At 42.1% G+C, this 21,122-nt stretch overlaps 1 protein-coding gene across 7 annotated transcripts in view; it reads left to right on the top strand.

Moving 5' to 3' along the window:
• The window catches only part of SGMS1 (sphingomyelin synthase 1), a 290,635-nt gene that overhangs the window by 26,398 nt on the left and 243,115 nt on the right, over positions 1–21,122 (top strand). For all 7 annotated transcript variants that reach the window (XM_027111924.1, XM_027111917.1, XM_027111915.1 and 4 more), the window contains one exon: positions 8,704–8,798. The gene's annotated coding sequence lies outside the window, so the exon portion shown is untranslated. The remainder of the gene's footprint in view (positions 1–8,703; positions 8,799–21,122) is intronic.

The raw sequence follows: 21,122 nt of genomic DNA, 5'->3' as shown, positions 1-21,122 counted from the left end.
AAATGCAAAGGGAAAAACAATCAGGACTCAACCAAGATATGTTCAGACAGCAAGCAAGTCTTGGACGGTAGTCTTTCGGTTACTTTTTTGTGGCGGGGGGTGGTGATTACTCTCTCCGTTGATCTCTGGCAAATCTGTCTAGTTTTGTTGTTTTATCAGTCCTCATTCTTCTTGATCACTCAGTTATTCCAGCCCCTCTGCCCGCTGCCTGCATGAAACCTCTCTTCTCTTGGCTTTTATTATACAAGAAATGGTATTCTCAGTCTCCTCCTGTCTCTTCCCTGCTAATGGCTTCTTCTCCCACCATCACTCTACCATCCACACTCATCAGTGGTTTTCACTTTATTTTGGTCCCTGATGGCGTTTGTGTGGGACATAGCGGTTTTTCCATATCTGGGTGTTTCTACTTGTTTGTCCTGCTGTCTTCCCAGACTCAGTAGCTTAAAAACAAATGGACTTTGCAGTGTTTGTGGTGGGAAAGATCATTTGTTTCGTTATCTCGTGTTAGAATTAAGTAAATTAAAGCTCAGGGAGGAGACGTGACTGGTGTAATTTCGCACAGCCATCATTTGGCGAAATCAGGCTAGAAACCAAGGTTCTTGACCGTCTGTACATCTCAGAGCCTCTGCGTGGACTTCTCCTCACTCACCGACTCTTCACGGTCTCCTGTACCATTACTGTTTCCTCAGCAAGGAACTTCAGAGCTATTTGACCTTCACATGTCCCCTCCTTCCCCACAAACCAACTTACCAATTCTTTCTCTGATTTAAAATTTTATTCTTTAATAATTAAAGAAATTTACCAACAGTAAAATTCACTTTTTTGGAGCATGTAGTTCTCTGAGTTTTAACACATGCATATAAACAGCATTTAGAATAATCTATCGCCCCTCAAATTGCCTGGTGCTGCCTTTTTGTAGTCAAACTCTCCCCCTCCCCCTGACTCCTGGCCACACCGATCTGTTCTCTGTCACTATAGTTTTGCCTTTTCCAGAAAATCATGTAAGTGGGGTTATATGGACCATATCCCTTGGAGACTGACTTCTTTCATTTCGCATAATGCATATGAGATTCATCCATGTTGTATGTATTAATAGTTTGTCCCTTTTTATGACTAAGTAGTATTCCACCACTGTTTGTTTACTCATTACACCAGCACTGTGTGAGAATCTTAGTGGCTCTGCATTTTTGCCAGCATTTTATATTGCCAGTTTTTAAAATTCAACCATTTTGATAGATGTGTAATGGTATCTCATTGTGATTTTAATTTGCATTTATTTCTCTAATGATTAATGATGTTGAACATCTTTTCATGTGCATATTTGCTGTTCTTCTGCCTGTTAGGTATATCTGTATTCCTGTCCATCATGATGTTTACTTCACCCACGGTCATTGTCATAACCCTATTCCATGTGGTCATGTGCCTAGCTTTCTGTGTCAGCATTGTTTCCCAGGTACCCCAGTATGTTCCAAGGTCAAGGCACTGAGCTAGGAACTTTATGTACATAGTCTCATTTTACTCTTACAAAACCCCTGTGAGATAAGTGGTGTCTTCTATTTTTATGGAGGAGGAATAAAGACCCCATGTTCAACAGATATTTATTGAGTACCTACTGTATGCTATGAGCCAGTTATTATACCCATTGACTAGTTCTGTGACTTTGGGCAAGTCATTTAATCGCTGAGTCAATTTTCTTATCTGTTAAATAGGGATCTATATCACCGTATTTTCTCTCAGGGTGATTGAGCAGAGGTTTTAAAGAAGAACATAGACGGTCTGGCCATGGTATATACTGAGGAAACATTGGCAGTGGTTCTATTGTTCTCTTCAAACACTTCATACTGTCCTGAGGCTGTTTCTGCCCCTTGCTGGCTAACTTCCTCTGGAAAATTGCCCCTTGGCCGGTCTCCTCCTCCACTCTGCATCAATATCAGGACCAACACAAGATTCAGCCTTTTGTTTTTAAGAAATCTGTTTCTCTGGTTGCTCTGTGTAGCTCACTAATGAATTGGCATCAGTTGATCGAGAAAGATGGGATTGAACAAATTTTGAAAAGCAGACCTACAGTGCTGCAGTTACTCCTTCATCCCTCCTCTAAAGGCAGAGGACCAGTTACCATGGAGATTACTGGTAGCTAACCTGGGGGCTGTGTTCCTAAATTCACATTTCTTACTTTGAATACCTAACCTGAGGTATGGCAAAAGGGGTACTAGGGAGGGACCTTATCTCTCAGAGCAATGGTGTGTGTAGTGTTGCTGGAATGTTTGAAATTTGTCATTTACTAGTCATTTAATCAAGCTTTTTTTCTTTGTTAGCCAGATAATTGGGGATGATTTCCAGGAAACTGGAAGTACTTTGAAGAGGGGCTGGTGTTTGAAATGAGTGCTTAAGATTCTCTGAAGTCAGTAACAGAAAAGTTAAATGAGCCAAATGCTTTACTCTGAGTCCATTCCAGCTTCAGTGTTTATGTAAGAATGTCTTACTTTTACTAATACCATAAAGGGTTGATCTAGTTGGCAAGGTTATTCTGTTTAGGGTGAGACAGAAAGAGAAAATCATAATATGAGTAAAAAAAAAAAATCATCATGGTACCAAGATGGCATTTTACAAATTGTCATCATCCATCATGGAGTATGAGAGGCTTTGCTTGTGGAAGCAAGGGTGTGCTTAAAACTGGCTCCCTGCTTTTACCTCTTCGGTAGCTAGAGCACGTTTTCAATTGTTAAGCATGTATCCAACGCTTACCATGTTCCAGGTCTATGTTAGGTATTAAGTCTCCTTAATCTTCACAGTAACCATCTGAAATAAAAGATAGCCCCATTTTACAAAACATCGTGTGGAGAGGCCATTTGACTTATCCAGTGTGACCCTGTGAGGAGGTGGCATTGAGCCCTGGTTCTCTGACTGTGCCTGCTGCTCTTATTGGAACCCACTCTGCCTCAATCTGCCTGTCACGGAGGCATGACAGCTGCTGCCTGCTGAGTGCCAAGAAAGCCAGCACACCTTCTCCCACTGTCGCATCTGTTTCTTTCATGGGGGCTGTTTCCAAGACCTAAGGTCAACACTTGCCTACCACAAGCCCTGAGATCGGGTAATTTTATTTTGTCCAGAAGGCCCATTGTAGAAAGAACGTGAACTTTAAGTCAGAGAAAATGTTCAAGTGGTGTCTCCACCATTTTGTCACCATTGCAGGGCCTTCTGGCTGGTCTTGGGGGCCTGAAAAAGCTGCCAAGGGTAGTGGCTAAGAATGTGGATTCTGGAGTAAACTGGTTTCAAATCCTTGTTCTATCAGCTGTGTGACTTATCAGCTGTGTGACTGTGTACAACTTAATTGCTTTCTATGCCTCATTTTCCACCATCTGTGAAATGGGTGTAGCAATAGTTCCTACCTCACAGGGATAAATGATTGTAAAGAGACAAATAAGAACTGTCAAGAGGTTGAATTGAAATAATCCCATTTTGGTCATCTTGGTCATCTAGTGCAATTGTTTCTTTCAGTGACATGATAACGAGCTTCCTTGAAATTTATAGTAACTTTCTTCTCTCCTTCTTGCCCAAAGTGAAAGAATTTCACATTTTTTTAATTTAATGCCAGCACAAATATTTGCTACCACGATTTTATTAGAAAAACAGATTAAATTATCACAAAATTACTATCTCCACCTAAGAAATTGAATTAGTAAATCTAAACAGGATGTTTTTTTGTCTAGAGAATACCTAAGTGTTTTTTGTAGAATTACTATACATAAAATTAGGTATAGTAAACAACAGTCTCATTTTTTAGGTGAATATATGAAAAACACAACCAATTCTATATTAAAAAAACAACAACAACACCCTATTTCATTGAAATGATTTGACTCCCCTTCTTTAATCTTGAATTTGGCTGGGTTGCATTTGAATTAACTTTTTTTCCCCTTCAAGTTGACTGCCGTAAGAGGGGACCATAGCTGTGAGTCCACCAGGAGGACAGCAGTCTCTGAATTGAGCGTAGGTCTACAAGTCAAATTTGACTGATAACCCGTGGGCAACGTGGTGCTGGCTGAGTCTGCATCCTTATTCCGAAGTCTGTCCCGATGTCCTGTGACTAATATGTTCCAGCTGTCTGGGTCACTACTTTGGAGTACTATTTATTTGCAGCGGTGATGCTGCAAATAGGAAAAGCTTTCCCTTTTGTTGGTTGAAAGCTTTGCTGGTAATTAGCAAAACAGGCATGCCTCTTATGTGGAGAGAGACTGGAAAAGCGGCTGAAGAGTCAATTGTACGTAACCACTTTGGAAAACGATCTGGCATTACCGAGGAGAGTTGAACGAACATATGTGGTCCCAAGCCCAGCTCTCTTCTCCTAGGTATACGCCCTGGAGAAGTTTGCTGTGTGCACCGGGGGATGAGCAGTAGAATATAAATGCAGCATTATTCATAACAGCAAAAACTGAAAAATCCCCAGATGATCCTTAACAGTAGAACAGAGCAGTAAATTGTGGGTATGTTCACATAGTGAGAACTATATGGTGGTGAAAAATCAGCTACAGTCACATGAGTCAACAGGGATGAACCTCAAAATCAAAATCTTAAGAGGCGAGTCTGGAATACATACAGTCCTGGTTTCCTTTGTATTAGGCTTAAAGCCAGGCAGAACACAACAGCATATTGAGAATACAGATGTGGTAAAACCATACAGAGGAGGAAAGGATTGACTCAAGATTCAGGCCTGTGGTTATCTCTGGTGGGGAGAGTGGAGGGGTTGAGGTACAGGAAGGGGTACACAGGCCTTTTGTTTCTTTGTTTGTTTTAAACAAAAGTCAAAACAGAACCTAGCACCACCAACTGGGTATTAACATACATGGGATTCATTTTATTATTCTTTAAGCTGACATATGTTATTATATTAGTTATCACTGCATAACAAGTTACCTCAAAATTTAGTGGCTTAAAAGTGATAAATCTTCATCATCTCACACAGTGTCTGTGTGGGTCAGGAAACCAGGAGCAGCTTCGCTGGATGGTTCTAACCAGGGGAAGGTCACATGGGGCTGCAGTCAGGATGTCAGTGGAAGCAGCCATCGTCTGAAGGCTTGCCTGGCCTGGAGGATCTGCTTCTCAGAAGCCTTACTCACCTGGCTGTTGCAGGAGGCCTCAGTCCTTACCACGTGGGCCTCCCTCTAGGGCGGCTGGAGTGTCCTCATGACCATGACGTGGCAGCAGGTTTCCCTGCCAAGGCAGTGAGAGGGAAGCTGCTCTTTGGACCTGGCCTTTGAAGTCACACCCCATCCTTTCCCCAATATCCTATTAGCCACACATGCCAGCCCTATTCAGTGTGTGTGTGTGTGTGTGTGTGTGTGTGTGTGTGTGTGTGTGTTGGGGGTACTTCACAAGAGCCTGAGTGCCAAGAGGCAGGGGTCATTGGGGGCCATCTGGGAGGCTGGCTACCATGGTAGGCACTTTTATTTTTTAAATTAAATTTTTTTTTATTGTGTGTGTTTGGTCTTTGTTGCTGCTCACGGGCTTTCTCTAGTTGCGGCAAGTGAAGGCTACTTTTCGTTGCGGTGCGTGGACTTCTCATTGCGGTGGCTTCTCTTGTTGCGGAGCACGGGCTCTAGGCGTGCGGGCTCAGTAGTTGTGGCATGTGGGCCCTAGAGCACGCAGGCTTCAGTAGTTGGCACGGCAGGCTCAGTAGTTGTGGCTCACGGGCTCTAAAGCGCAGGCTCAGTAGTTGCAGTGCATGGTTTTAGTTGCTCCGTGGCATGTGGGATCTTCCCGGACCAGGGATCAAACCCGTGTCCCCTGCGTTGGCAGGCAGATTCTTAACCACTGCGCCACCAGGGAAGTCCAGCACTTTTAAATATATTTCACAATAAAAGTTTTAATTTAGAGACAAACTAAATTGGTCAGCTTATTTTTCTTTAGGAATGATGTAGGCATCCATTCAAATGAAAATTACTAGAGATGCTGAAGGTGTTACCAATCAGTATGGGTTGGAAGAAAAGTCAGTGGTTTAATCTGAGTAACTAAGTGGCGGAGCCTGCCTGACGGGAATGTCCAAGGGGCAGGGAGCGGGTGGAAGGGCAGTGAAGAGAGGAACTTCAGTAACACTCACACCAGGACGTGTGGTATAGAGATGGGATTGTATGTATCTAGACTTCATCCCACCTATACCTAGATCTGGCAAAAATCTGGGGCTCCTGAGTTTGAAGCGAATTCTCCAAAGCAGGGGCTATTGGGAGCTTCCTGGACGCACTGTGATATTAAAACGCCTACCAGCTTCACACGTTGTCCCAAGACCATCTTTAATGAAAAAGGAGATTCCATCCCTCACTCCCTTCCCCCGCATGTAAGGGTGTGGCTGGAAATGAACTAGGCAAGTAAGGATAGGAGTTTTGGCTTTAAAATTCATGCAATGGGTGCTTCCCTGGTGGTCCAGGGCGGTGAGACTCCACACTCCCAGTGCAGGGGGCCCGGGTTTGATCCCTGGTCGGGGAACTAGATACCGCATGCCGCAACTAAGAGTTCGCATGCTTCAACTAAAAGATCCCACACGCGGCAATGAAGATCCTGAGTGCTGCAACTAAGACCCGGCGCAGCCAAAATAAATAAATAAATAAATATAAAAGAATTCATACAATGATTGCATTCAACTCCATAATGCATATCTGTTTCAATATTAACAGCTTTAATATTACTGATTCACTTGCTTATCTTTCCCTCACCAAAATCCGTGAGTAAAGTTGATGTTTCCAAAGATACATCATGTTTTTTCCCTTGGTTTTGTGTTGCTGTTGGCGTAACTTCTTGGTCAGTATTCCTGGGGTCCAAGTGCTCTTGTTGGTGAATCATATCCTATCTTTTTTGTGAGTTGCAATATCCTTGTGAACAGGTGTTCCAACCCACAGGAGAGGTAGCTGCCTGGAGAGGTTTTCTCAATTTTTAATACTTTAAAAAAATAATTTAATACTTAAAAAAAATAATTTATTTATTTTTGGCTACGTTGGGTCTTCCTTCGTTGCTGCGCGCGGGCTTTCTCTTTGTTGCAGTGGCTGCTCTTTGTTGCGGTGTGCGAGCTTCTCACTGCGGTGACTTCTCTTGTTTACGGAGCATGGGCTCTAGGCGCACAGGCTTCAGTAGTTGTGGCACGTGGGCTCAGTAGTTGTGGCTCGTGGGCTCTAGAGCACAGGCTCAGTAGTTGTAGCGCACGGGCTTAGTTGCTCCGCGGCATGTGGGATCTTCCAGGACCAGGGCTCGAACCCGTGTCCCCTGCATTGGCAGGCGGATTCTTAACCACTGTGCTACCAGGGAAGTCCAGAGGTTTTCTCAATTTTTAATCAAGCTAGTGAGCGGAGGAGACAGGACTAAAAGCCAGGTGCAGGGGTCCCTGACTAGCTTTCCTCAGACTTTTGTACACCAGCATCTTCACATGGTAGACATCAAGACCTCTAAACCTTTGCGCATTGTGTGCAGAATTTTGGTGATCAGCAGATGAAGGGCAACTTCAGGCCATCATGCAGGGTAGTTTTGATGCTGCTTCCATCTTTATTGGCAGAGCAGTCAGTGTCTGTGCCATTATATTCTGTTGTATTTTGCCTTTTATAAAAATGAATGGAAAATCTTCAACAGCGAGTGGTAATTGCCTTTCTGTGTGGCAGCGATAAAAATTACCTGGGGTGCCATGTGAGCCTTGTTTTACTTTCTTTGGCCAATAGCGTGCTTTCTTGAGAAAGAAGGGAGAAAAATGAAATACATATATATAAAATGTCAAACATACATTAAGGGTTATTGTGTTTCAAAGGGAAGTATAATGACTAATAGTCATTATAGTAATTAGTAATCATAATTATAGTATTATTGGTACTATTAAGAATGATTATTAATATATACTCTCAGGGAGTAAACTGCAGTGTGTGCGTGCCCCTCCCCCCCTCCCCGCCCCTTCCCCACAATGACATGCGGCTGTGTTGTTTGGCTGTTTGGCTTTGAGGTTGGTTTTCAGGAGGGTGTCATGTTATGGGGTAGGGAGCGTGGGGACGGCCTGTGAATTTATGTTCCCTTCCTAGCTGATATAAGTACTGTGCTTTCTCCTTTCCTAGTGAGATAAGCCCTGAGCTTGAGGTCAGAAGACCTAAGTAGCAGTTTCATGTCTGATGTTTTGAATGTCCTATATCATCTCTGACACTTAGCTGCCTCCTCTGGAAAATGGAATCAGTAAACACCGCTTGCCTCACAGGGCTGTGAGGTGTGGTGAGGTGTGGTGGAGGCCATCAGGCCCTCGGGCCACTGTGCCCTAGAGTACGTATTATAGTCGAGTGGAGCAGCATGTCTGGTGTGGTTCTGTGAGGGTACATGAGTGCCTTCTAAGTGTAGTCTCAGAATCCAAGGTCAGAGTCAAGCTCCGGTCCTTGAAGCCCCAGTTTTTGTTCATGTGGAAGTTTAGGCTGCATCACTGCCCTGAAATTTATGTGAATTAAAAGAAACTTACTGAGGAATTCCTTTGTTCCAGAAGTTCCTTGAGTGGGTCAGGCCAGTGGTTGTTCCCTACATTCAGTACGTGATGGGATTATTTTTTTCTCTTTTCACTTTTCTCCTTGCTTAAAAAACAGTTTCAACAGAATTTTAACCTACAGGCTTGACATATATTAACACTGTCTCAACTGAAATGGCATTAACTTAATAAAAACCTTTGGTGGTAACGTGTTTTGCTTATTCTTGCAGGGCGAGGACAGCATGAACATCCATAAATGTGCCTCTGGGCATATTTAGCCATTCGTTTTTGATTAGGAAAAAGAAGACAGCCATCCACTTGAAAGGTGAGTAAAGATTTCTGTGCGTCTTTTTATTATAAAAATGTTCAAACATACTGAAGAGTTAAAAAATGGACAGTGAGTTTACATTTAACAGTTGTTAGCATTCTGCCACATTGTGTGTACCTGTGTGTGTGTGTGTAGTAGGTTTCTACTGTTTTCTGCTGAAACATGTGAAAGTAAGTTGACGAGATCATGACATTTTATCCTCAATTCTTGGGGATGCAGTTCCTAAAAATAAGAATATTCTCCCCTGAGGGACATTTTGGAACATTCATAAACTCCATGACAGAATCATTTAATTAAACACAGTTACAGTTTCCTATTAAAAGATGTAATTTTGAATTTATGTTCCCTTCCTGGCTGATATAAATAAGGTCAGATTTAAAAAATATTTAAACAGTGACTTACTTAATGGACAGACCTATATAGTGAATTTGTTTGATATGGAAAACATCTGGACATGAAGGATTGGAATTTGCACTACACGCGTGTGCCCTGTATAAGAGAGGATTACTGTGCTTTCTCTGTTCCTGGTAATCTGCCCATCTGGCCCGCTGTAGCTGATGTTTATTGTTAGGTCAGAGGATCTGATGACTACTCTTCCCTCCTTCCTGACCAGCATTCACAAGTAGACCAGTCTCTGTGATTTAATGTGATCAAAGGTCTTAATTGATTTTTTTAGCCTGCACTTACAAGGAGAATGGGAAAAGAATATGAGTGGTAATGTCCAGTTGAGGTTAGTGTATTAAGATCAACATTAGAGAGAATCAGAATGATTCCCAGCCCCAAAATTTGACTACCTGAGTCGAAACTTTACATAAAGTCTTAAAGATGTGTGTTCAGCTTGGACTGTAGTTGTAAGTATTACCCATGAGGGCCGTTTACACAGTCGGTCATTACAGCTCTGTGGTGCTTGCAGGGTTGCTGTTGCTGTTCTACATTCTAATCTCAGTTACATTTTGTTTACCGTATCTTCTTCTGGAGGCCCTGAGTGTTGCAGCATTTCTTCGTTCATGTTTATGAACTAGATTTACCCATTTAGAGCGTTATTTTAAAAGAAGTCTGTTTAAGTGAGCCATTTAGGGCAGCAGAGTCGTCTTAGTATTTTCATTTCTGATTTAGAACAAAAAGTTAGTGACAGCAGTAAAGTTTCTGAAAGACACTAACTTTCCGAAGACGCTGGGACTGGAATTACAGGTATCTCAAAATGATCTAGTTTGCTTTCTCACTGTTTGGCCTCTATCTGGTTATGCTTAGAAAAAATGAGGAGGCGTGCCTGGGGCTCCACATGAGGCCAGAGGCTCTGCAGGATGGCGGAAGGGAAGGCATATGGGGCTCTGTGTGCGGCCTTCAGTTGGCTCTCTAGTCCTGGACCACTTAGAAATGGGGGAGTGTTTGTTTCTTAAACATTCTATTGAAATAGAATATATATACAGAAAATACGCATACTGTAAGTGTATAGCTCAATGCAGTTTCCAAACTGAGCTCACTAATGTAACCAGAACCCAGATCAAGAAACAGAACATTCTCCCCACAGCCTCATGCCTCCTCTAGACACTAGATTCCGGACATTACCCACTCGGTGGGTAATTACTCTCTTGACTTCTAGGAGCATAAATTAGTTTGCCTGTCTTTCTCTGTGTGTGTGTGTGTGTGTGTGTGTGTGTATAATGCAGATCGTACTCTTCTGTGTCTGACTTTCCTCATTCAACAATGTATTAGAAAGATTCCTCCGTATTGTTGCATGTAGTTGTAGATTGATCATTTTCATTGCTGTAGAGCATACCATTGTGTGAGAATCCAGCAGTTTATTCCTTCTGTTAGATGCAGGTGATTTTTCTGGGCTCATCCACTCAGAGCACCCTGTGGCAGAAATGAGGATTAACCAAGGTTTTATCCTCATTGTGGTTACCGTTGAAGTGTCCCGAGTTGTCCAGCCTCTGCCCAGCTTCTGCTGTGATACAAAGGAGGAATCCCGGCAGCCGATAGAAGGTTGAGACACAGTTGGAAGAGATTGGTTTTTCAGTCCTGTAATGATTCCTGTTGCTTTTCCTGTGACTCACCATGTCCCTTTTCTCTTTGTTCTCAGCTGGCACGTTTTTTCCATCCTTTTGTCTGTCATTGTAAGTCTTTCTGCACCCCCTCCAAGGAGACAGTAACTATATCAAACAGTAGGCAATCAGTAAATATTTAAAGTTCATTGGGTGTTGACATTAGGTGTTAGATGAAGGGTGAAGAGTTGCAAGTCATGGGCTTGCTCTTGAGGAGCCTGTGTTGTGGTTACAGTTTCATAGGTACAGGTATGGGCCACATCGCTGGAAACCAGTTGTACTGTAAAGTTCAGGATGTAAACTCAAAGGCTTGCATGGGCCAGGCTTGCAACATGACGGAAATTAGTAGGGGGCGGGGTTGCTCAGTAAGGAGTGATGGAGCTGTGGGGAATGAGTATATATGCCCTGCCCAATTTTTGACCCAACAAAACAGAACATGTCTGGCTGAATTTAGCAAATCCACCAATGTCCACCCTTCAGGGAATAGAGTGTTCATTATAAGAAAGTGGTTCCCATGGGATTTGGGTGTTTTTATGGCCAAATTCTGTTTTTATAAATGAAGTTTTATTTGAACACTGTCGTGCTCATTTGTGTATGTATTGTCTATGACCGCTTTTGTGCTACGAGAGCAGAGTTGAATAGTTGTGAAAGAGGTTGAGTGGAGCATTTGCAACAGTGACCATATGGGCCACAATGGCTAGAATATTTACCATCTGGCCCTTTGCATAAAAGTTTGTCAACTCCTGCTTTACTTCATCAAAGCAAGGACATAGTGATAATAACCTCTGTAGTCATGAAATAGTGTGAGCCCATTACTTTTAGTGTTAATACCTTTATTTATTCGTTTATTTATCCAACAGATATTTACAGAGTGCCTATTGTACGTCAGGCGTGAAATGGTGATAGTCAGATATGGTTCTTGCCCTTGTGGGCTTTACAGAGACCCCTGTGAACTTGAAGTTCCATTGTAGGGTTGTGCTTTCTGTGAATCAGAACAAAAGTGTAATATGGAAATAGATTTACAAAATCCTCAAATTTAAACTAATATATCGGCTATTTTTGTTAATTTTATAAATTTGATGAACACTTACTCTGTGTAATCTAATGGTTAATTCAGTTATAAAAAAGTATGTTGTATGATATCATATAAATAATTATGTGTTTAGAGGTCCTAATTGTTTACATGTTGTAACAAAGATTGTTTGAAAGCAGCCTGTCTGGATAGGGCTGTGATCTTTGAAGAGCTTACCAAAGCAAGCCAAGCAGACCTTCAGTCTTAGGCCATGATAATAAGAAAAAATAAGCCTCAGCAGAAAGAACAGCACACAAGGTAATAAAGTTTGGAATGTAGTTAAACAAATGTATCTTTGTTGGTATGCTTATCTGCTTGCTTACTCGAGGTCATTAAAGTTTGTTTCTTCTTAATAGGAGGCTGTAGAGTGCAATGTAATGAACATAGAAAATAGAGAAATATTTTTAAATTTTCTCCAAGGAGTGTGAAACTGGTTTTTAACATCATTTTCACTCAATTAGCATTTTTATATATGCTCATCTATGCTTTTCGGGTGGACACTGGGGCTATGACTGACCTGTCACCGTCGTTATTTAGCTGTGTGTAATAATTTGAAGATGTGAAAACGCACAAAGTCCTGACAGTGTTTATACACTGCCTTAGGAGCCATCTGATGTCAAGTGTCACGCTGCTTGCACCTTCTGAGGCTGTGGTCTGGGCGACCAATGTGTGCTTTCCTCTGAAATCTAATTATGAGGATTTGTCTGAAGGAACTATAGGGAAGGAATGTTAGCTGGTGCAATGAACAGTTCAATGAATATGGTTAAAACTAGTACTGATTTCTTCTGTTGGCAAAATTAATAAATAAGGTTAAGGTTTAGTTCCTCTTCTTTATGAGGAAGAAATGATATATACACCCATACACAACTTTCTGCTTCTTGTGTTTAAAATGTTTTTAAAAACCTCAATCTTATTCTTCATTTTAGTAATTTTTTGTAGTGGTTTGGATTTAGGGGTAACTGAAAAATGAGAAGACTGAGAGGAAGTAAATATCATAGTTGTTTTCCTTGCAGAGCTGAAAACTGCAGGCTTAACTGCTTTGGTTAAAAATAAAGTTTTATGAAACAAATTTGATGATAGGCCAGAACACTTGATCTGTGGCATTAAAAAAAACTGGATCTTCTATTCTACATAATATGGAGTTCTTCTGTCAAGAACTCCAGCTCCAGGAGTGTTTAATTTGTCAAGGCTAGCTAATTAACATTCACTTTCTCAGTCTCTCAAGTTTTATTTTCGGAGAGGGAAAGGACTGAAGTGCAGCTGAATATAGCTTGATAGAGCGAAACGTGTTTTAGAAAGAGATCAGAATGATTCTCTTGGTTGCAAGTAACAGAAAACCCAATTCAAACTATCTTAAATAAAAAGGTTTATTGGTTCAGGTGGTTGAAAGTCTAGAGATGGATCTGACTTCAGGAAGGGCCAGATTGGGAATCCAAACAATGTTATGAGGATCATTCTTGGCTGCATGTTCTTGGGCTACAGGTGAGACCTCCAGCGGCTTCAGGTTGACGTCGTTGCAGTGACCATCCAAGGCACTGCACAGACGACGTTTTTGGTCTGGTGCCTAGCGCTGGACCAGTCACTGTGGCCAGGGACATGGGCCCATCCTGACTGGATTGCCCAGGTCATATGCTTCACACATAGTGTCTGAGGTGAGCACCTCTTCAAGCACTGATTGATGACAGCGGGGAATGGTTCCCACCAGAAGCACAGAAATTAGGGAGGGTCAGTGGATGCTGAGAGGCAAACTAATAATAATAATAATAAATGTATCTTTTTATGGTTTGCAGAGCATTTTCAGGTGTATTCACTTGTTTGACTTGAAAGAAGCATCAGGGAGGCAGGATAAAGAAGTGATTAAGAACATGGATCCCGGGGCCAGACTGTGTGGGCTCAGTGATTAGCCACATAAGATTTTGACAAATACTTAACCTCTCTGTGCCCTAGTTTCCTCACTGTGCAATGGGGATAAAGGTACCTACCTTATAAGGTTCTGGGAAGGATTAAATTAATGGGTATTTGTAGGGCACTTAGAACAGTACCTGATACATGCTGGTCCCTCTGTCCCTTGTTATTTTTGTTATCTTTGAGACAGCCCTGCGCAGAGTGACAGGTGAGCTTGTGGAAGTCCAGAGTCGCATGGCCTGTAAGGGGGCAGCAACATCAGTCAGGTCTCCTGACTTCTTCCCTGGCCCCACAGTTGCCTTTATGTAATGACTGTGGAGCGTTTGGATTAATAATCAATCAAAGAAGCAGAGAGGGAAAAACTCTTACAAAGTAGGCCTGTTGTTTGGATGTACCTACGTGTACAAGCAGGGCAGCGTTACTTACATATTCTATTTGCAGGCCGATCTTTAGCTTCCCAGGTACAGAGTGCCCCCAGGGATATTTAGAGGACATCAGTGGGAGGACGTTGGCACAGAATTTTTCCACCCTGGTGGGCACAGGCTTGGGACAGTCAGCCGTATCCAGGGTTAGCACTCACTCCGGAGGTGTTTGCTGATTGTTTAATCAGAGCCAGTAATTCTGAGCTTTAGAGGAAACCAAGATTTTTGTGGTTGGGAGGCGATTTGAACCCATCAGTACGGTGTGAGGACGTAATTTCTGACAGAGAGGCTCACACGGCCCCAGAATGCTGCTTCCAAAGGCCTTTAGCCAGTTCTGTCTAGAAAAAGACACCGTTTTCCTCATTAAGAATATATTCCCACAACGGTGAGACAGTTTTGTGGGGAAATTATTCGAATGACTTAATGAAGGAGGCTTGCCCCGGGGACTCAGACTTTGGTGTGACCCAGACATCTAAGGAGGGTCATGTTGCTTTCCGAGGAGTAGACAATGATTTCTTTGTACTGACTGTGGACTCAAGACGCTGTGTTACTGTGGATTATCTTTAACATCCCACCCCAAATATGCAGCTGTACATGAGAAGAAAAACTTAGCGGAAACCACAGTTTTGGCTCTCCCTACAGTGCTTCTGAGGAAGAAGGGTGCGCTTCGGCATTCCCAAAGCTTGCTTCGTGGGCGAACCCATCCGCTTCCCTGCATGGAAAACTCTGCCCTGAAGTGAGCGGCCTGTCCTCCCTTGCTGCCCCTGTGCCTGGTATGTGGGAGGTGCTCAGATAGTTCTTGAATGAACAAACCTATTTGAACTATGCCTTTGTCTTCATTTTCAGTTTCTTTTGACAAGAAATTGTTTACCGTGTAGATGTCTTCAGGAATTTAGGCTCTGAGTCTGACATTACCTTCTGTGTGAACACACCGCATTATGTTCTTTCTTCAGATGAAGGTGGTGGTGTTTGAGTATTGATTCCAACACCTGCTTTTACAATGGTGTTTATACTCCAGATAACACCTATTCAGAGAGTAAAGGGATCAGCTGCTAATTCTGTAGAAACGACCCTTGGTTTGCTAAATGCTTGTGGGAATCATAAAAGGTTCTTAGATTTAATCCCACTTACTTTGTTCTTAGGTCCTTGGGAGCTTTTTGTCTTGTTTAGTAGTCTGGGATTGAATATTAACAGATTCTTCCTTGTCTTTAACCTGACCCTGTTTTATAGCTGAAAAAACAAGGGCAACCTTGTTTCCTGTAAGTCAACAACAAAAGTAATAACATTATTATTCATTGTGTGATGGGTACTGCCCTGAGTTCTTTTATTGATTATCCTGTTTAATAGTCTCAACAACTCCGTGACCACTATTTTGTAGATGATGAAACGGAGGCAGAGCCAGAATGTGGCTGAGTGGCCCCAGGTCTGCTTGTAGCGCTCAGCACACGCTGTACTGCCCATTGGCATGGGTCACTGTCCAGGCCAGGGGCTCTCAAACTGCCTGCATATTGGAATCACCCTTAGGGCTATAAAAGCACTCCGTGTCCAGGTACCCCCTCCCCCGCTCATGTTTTTATTTACTTGGTCTAGGATCTCAGGTGAAGGTGCTGTGCGTTCAGGATTGAGAACCTTTGAGCCAGAGCAGTAGTTCTTAAAATTTGGTCCCCAGAACAGTGGCATCAGCATCACCTGGGCACTTGTTAGAAGCAGAACTTCTTAGGTCCCACCCAAGCCTACTGAGTTGAAACTGTAGGGTGGAGGTCTAGCCGTCAGTGTTTTAACAAGCTCTCTGTGATTCTTTTTTCCTTAAATTGTAAAATACATAAACTTCATCCTCGTAACCACTGTTGCGTGTACAGTTCAGTAGTGTTAAGTATATTCACATTGTGGGGAAGTAGATCTCCATAACCTCCTCCTCTTGCAAACCTGAAACTCTATACCTATTAAACGGTTCTCCTTTCCTCTCTTCCCCTCCCCAGCCCCTGGTAACCACCAGTTTACTTTTGTCTGTGTGAATTTGGCTACTTTGGATACCTCGTATAAGTGGAACTCCAGGTGAGTGTTGTGGACACACAAGTTTGAGAACCCCGCACTCCAAAATTCGATTTGGCTTATCTCCCGTTAGACTCCTACCCACACCATTCGTATCAACCATACTGTGAATCTCAAACACACCTTGAGCGTGCCACTGTCTTCCCAGTTCTGCCTCTGCCCCCTTGTTGTCCTGTGTCACTCGTCAAGTTGCTGAACTTCCCTGAGCTAGTTCTCTCATCTCTATAAAGGAAATAACCGAACTTGCAGAGTCTGCTAGAAGTTAAATGATTAGACACATGTGAAAGTATTTTGTAAGCTATCAGGTGGTATACTAATGAAATATTAAGCATAGAAATATCTTTTTAAAGTTTAGTTTTTGTTTTTATTGAAGTTATACAAGCTTGATTTTTAAAGGGTTATGTAGTTCCACAAGGCCTCTCATCCCCTTTATGGTGTTGCGCCCTCCCTGCCCTCCAGTTTCTTATTTGGTATTTACCTTATACTGTGTAAACAGGATTCACAGGTATGCTATATAGTATAGTTTGATTACTTTAACTTTCCTGCACATAGATTTTTCTTGGAGTTAATAATTGTCTTGTTTTTAAAAATTTTGTGCCCTTATCACTAAGTTAGCCACAAACAGCCTTCCATGTGAATCTCCTCCCAATATCTTAGGTATTTTATCAATTTTATCTTCTTGACATTATCTCACCTGGAGTCTTAGGCACTGCACCTGTCTAGACCATATCCTCTCCAGGCCTGCTGTGTACCACGCCTTGAGATGGACTCTTCCTTCAACACCATTCTGGGGATTTCTCTTATCTTGCTTCTCTATGGGCTTCCCTGTTTTCCACATTCCATATTCCCTTCTTTCTTGGTTTATTCCCTTATTTTGGCGTGTTAGTTTCTGCTGTATATTTATATTTACCATACAGTCTGGTTGGTGTAGAGTTCTAGACTGGCAGTCTCTGAACCTCAGAATAGTGAAGGATTTGCTCGTTGCCTCCAGGCTTCCGGTGTTAGTGGTGATAAATCTGAGACCTTCTGATTCCCCGTTCTCCTCAGGTGAACGATCTTTCTTACTTTTTCTCTCGGACTCCTAGTTCTTCACGATAATGTTCCTTGGTGGGGAGGGTCTATTTTCATGTATTGTGCTGAGATCTGAATGGGCATTTTCAGGCTGGAAACTCACCTCTTTCATTTTTAGGAATTTTCTTGACGTCTGTCATTACTGACTTTTCCCCCTCTTTTCTCTGTTCTTTCCTTCTGAAATTCCTGTTAGGTGTTGACTGACTTATACTGTTGACTGTGATCTTTACTCCTGTTTTCCACCTCTATTTTTAAGCTGTTTTCTTAGAATATTTCCTCAACTTTACTTTCTAATCTTTCTATTCAATTTTTTATGTTTGTTACCATGTTTTTATTTTCTGATAGTTCTTTTTTTTGGTTTGTTCTTCTCTGGATGCTTCTATTTTATAGAGTCTTGTTTTTTTATAAGAGTATTCTCTTAGCTCTCTGAGGAGATAATTATACTTTTTTTCTTTTCTTTTTTTTTTTCTTTTTGAAGCTTTCTTTTTCTCATGATTTTTATTAACTTGCTTTTTTTCCTGTTTGTTTCCGTCTTTCATATTAGATACTTTCTTTATGTGGCTGATGATCCTTGAGTGTCAGTTCATGGTTAAGAATGGGGCTTCATAAATTGGAAGATATGGCTTCTTTGGGTCTGCTACGTCAATTGCCATTTTCAAATTGATTTCCAGCTTTAAAAAGTTTAAAATTTAAATCTCTCTCCTTGTGGATTTATGCCTTTAAAAAGCAGTAACTGGGGCTTCCCTGGTGGCGCAGTGGTTGAGAGTCCGCCTGCCGATGCAGGGGACACGGGTTCGTGCCCCGGTCCGGGAAGATCCCACATGCCGCGGAGCGGCTGGGCCCGTGAGCCATGGCCGCTGAGCCTGCGCGTCCGGAGCCTGTGCTCCACAACGGGAGAGGCCACAACAGTGAGAGGCCCGCGTACCGCAAAAAAAAAAAAAAAAGCAGTAACTGTTGTATTGGGGGTTTAGGAGAGAGAGGAACTAAATATGTGTGTCTGTCCACTGTCTTTAACTGGAAGTCAATATAGAAGTCTTAAAAATCCAGGGCAGGATTTGTAGCGTTGGTATTTGGTGAGACACATACCTGCAGTGGTGAGCCTTAGCTGGTGTTCTTTTATTTTTAAGGCGTGATATATATTTAGATTGCCTCAGTAGAGATCTTGGCTTTCTTGTTAACTCTGCAGCAGCTGCCTCTTTTTCTTGGTTAAAGGCTTTCATTTCAGATGTAAAATACCAATAAATTTATAAATAATTGGGCTTTGAGATAAAAAATAAGAATCCTTAAAAAAAATCCTTATTGATGTTTCTAAAAGCAATTTTCTGAGGGTAAGCATCTAATTCTTAGATTAAAATGCAGCTGACACATTAAGCCTTCTTACATGAAAAGCCCAAAAATAGGCTTTAATGCCGTTTGTCCTTGACCACCCACAAAGGGCACTGCCGCAGGCCAGAGGGATTGGACATAAATATGGCATGGGGAGTGAGGCTGTGTTTGTGACTTTGATCCCTAGTAAATGCTTCAACAAAGCATTCAAGCTTGGATCGTCAGAGAGTAGGTAAAAAACTAACCTTAATTCTGATAGCAGGTCTCTGCAAAAATTAAGCAGGTTTGGGGAGGGCAGTGCGGTTCTTTTAATATAGGCCAACTGACCTTGGGTTATTGGGTTATCTCCTGATGTGCCCCTTGTGGTGATAAATTCAGTTTCTTTCTGTCCTCTCTGAACATTGGGCGTGTCCTGTGGCAGATAGATACCCATGCTTCCTTCCCGCTTACTGGGGCACAGCCCCTCAGAGGAATGCCTTGGTCATTGGGTGATAACTGAGATGGTAGTTCCTGGCCTGGTGGCGATTAGATAACAGAAGTTCTTTTCAGAAGACTTGCAGCTCTGCACAGCAGCAGCTCTTCAATAGCTATAACTTCACCATTGGGAAAGGAAAGGAAAACCTCTCTGCTTCCGTGCTGATTGCTGTGGAAGCTTGCCCAAGATCCTTTCTTTGTGTGCAGAGCTGTGTGCAAAACTGAGAAATTGCTTTCTACTTAAAATATTGGCCTTTTATTACTCTATCAACCTTTGGGGAAATCAGATTCACAGTTTACCTAAGTTTAGAAAGTCAGTTACTCACTCTTATTGTTAAAGCCACCAGCAATCTAGGGGTAATTTTAGTTACTGTCTTGAGGTTGAATTAAAATAATAGGAGCACGGTACTGTAGATCTTCCTTGTTAGTTTTTGAGTTTTTTTAAAAAGCTAAATATAAATAAATTATGAATCCTTGTCAGTTAGGAAGGGACCCTTTTTGTTAAATTAGAAACTCCTCTCTCTATATTTCTGTGTCCTTCTCCCTTAATATATATACAGTAGCAAAATGACCTCCTGGCGCTGTGTCTGTTACTTCACAGGCAGAGACCAGAGTTTTTAGTACTAAGAGGGAAACTTGCAAATGATGACAAGTAAGCTGACCAATGTCCAGCCTGAGTTTTCTGAGTTTTGTCACCCTCGTTGATTATCAGCATTGCTGCCTCTGCCACGCTTCCACTTTTAAAGCTCTAGCCCAAGCATGAGCAGAATATTTCCTTGGTTACTCTCAGCTTAATTGAAGCAGCCTGAGTTTTCTATTTTCTGCATTCTGAGGGTCAGCAATGGAAACTAAACCTCTTTTTTTTTTTTTTTTTTTTAATTAAAAGGAGAGCTACGACTGTTGTTTGCAGAAACTGCCAGCTTCTGATCTTGCTAGAGCTACTTCACTCCCAGGGCTTAAAGCCCCAGCTCTGTGCAGTATTTATAGATTCCTGAATAAAGAATCGAGGAAGAAGCAAATATGTATAGTTTCCAAGTGATTTACATTATATGCCCTGTGGCATTTTATTATTTAAAATTTCGTTCTGTTGCCAACATGATTTTGGCACTTAGTATGTGATAATTATGATTTATATTCTTTAACAAACTTCTATTGGCAGAGGTTTATCACATACATACGTTACAGTGTAATGTGTACCATCAAAAGTGCTATCAAGAAATGAAGGGTTAAATTTATGAGACAGATAGTTTTGTGATTCAAAAAATGTGTGAGGCAGACTATAGCTTTGTCATTTGTGCTTTGAGATTGCCATGAATAGTCCCCTCATCTGGTTGAGAATTTTAACTACCCAGTTTCTCTATGGGAAAAATTGCTCTTCAGACAGAGTGTGAATGAAATATCCTATCCATTGTGGGACTCCTCATGCTCTTGGAGGGAGATGAGAAGAAAGGGTAGCATTTATGGCATTTGGCTGTTTCGCTGAAAGGGGGGTGTGTTCCTCCAGCTGCAGCTGTGGTGGCTGCTGGGAGGACAGTGAGACAAGGGTGTCTAAAGAGGGTCTAAGATCAGGTACTTGGTGAGGGTTTTCTGAGGTCGCTGGCTTTTCACGTGAGACCCCAGTATCTGATGCCTTTTGTGGAGGCCACGGTTATAACCTTGTTTGAGAGATTTACTGTTGGGTCCATAACGGGGACAAGCTGGCCATGCTTCTGTTTTAAGAAGTTGGGTCTCGCCTGCAGGGTGAGCTGCTTTAGCTCGTCCATCACCCAGCTTCTTGTGGGGCATCTCTGATCAGAAGCTGGGGCAGATCCGTGTTAGGTGGTGGGGTTGGTGGGGCTACTGTCTCCCACTTGGGAATTTTTGGAACCTTCTTTGGTGATATGGTGTGTAAAAGCCCATGTTTAGAATTAGACAAAACAGATCTGGTTGTATATCCTAGCATCTTGGCTGAGAC

Source organism: Aethalodelphis obliquidens, unplaced genomic scaffold (genome assembly GCF_003676395.1).
Source record: "Aethalodelphis obliquidens isolate GAN/ISIS:26980383/991018 unplaced genomic scaffold, ASM367639v1 scaffold11, whole genome shotgun sequence".
Lineage (NCBI taxonomy): Eukaryota > Metazoa > Chordata > Mammalia > Artiodactyla > Delphinidae > Aethalodelphis > Aethalodelphis obliquidens.
Note: the sequence above shows the minus strand (reverse complement) of the source record. Positions and strands in the feature narration are given on the sequence as shown.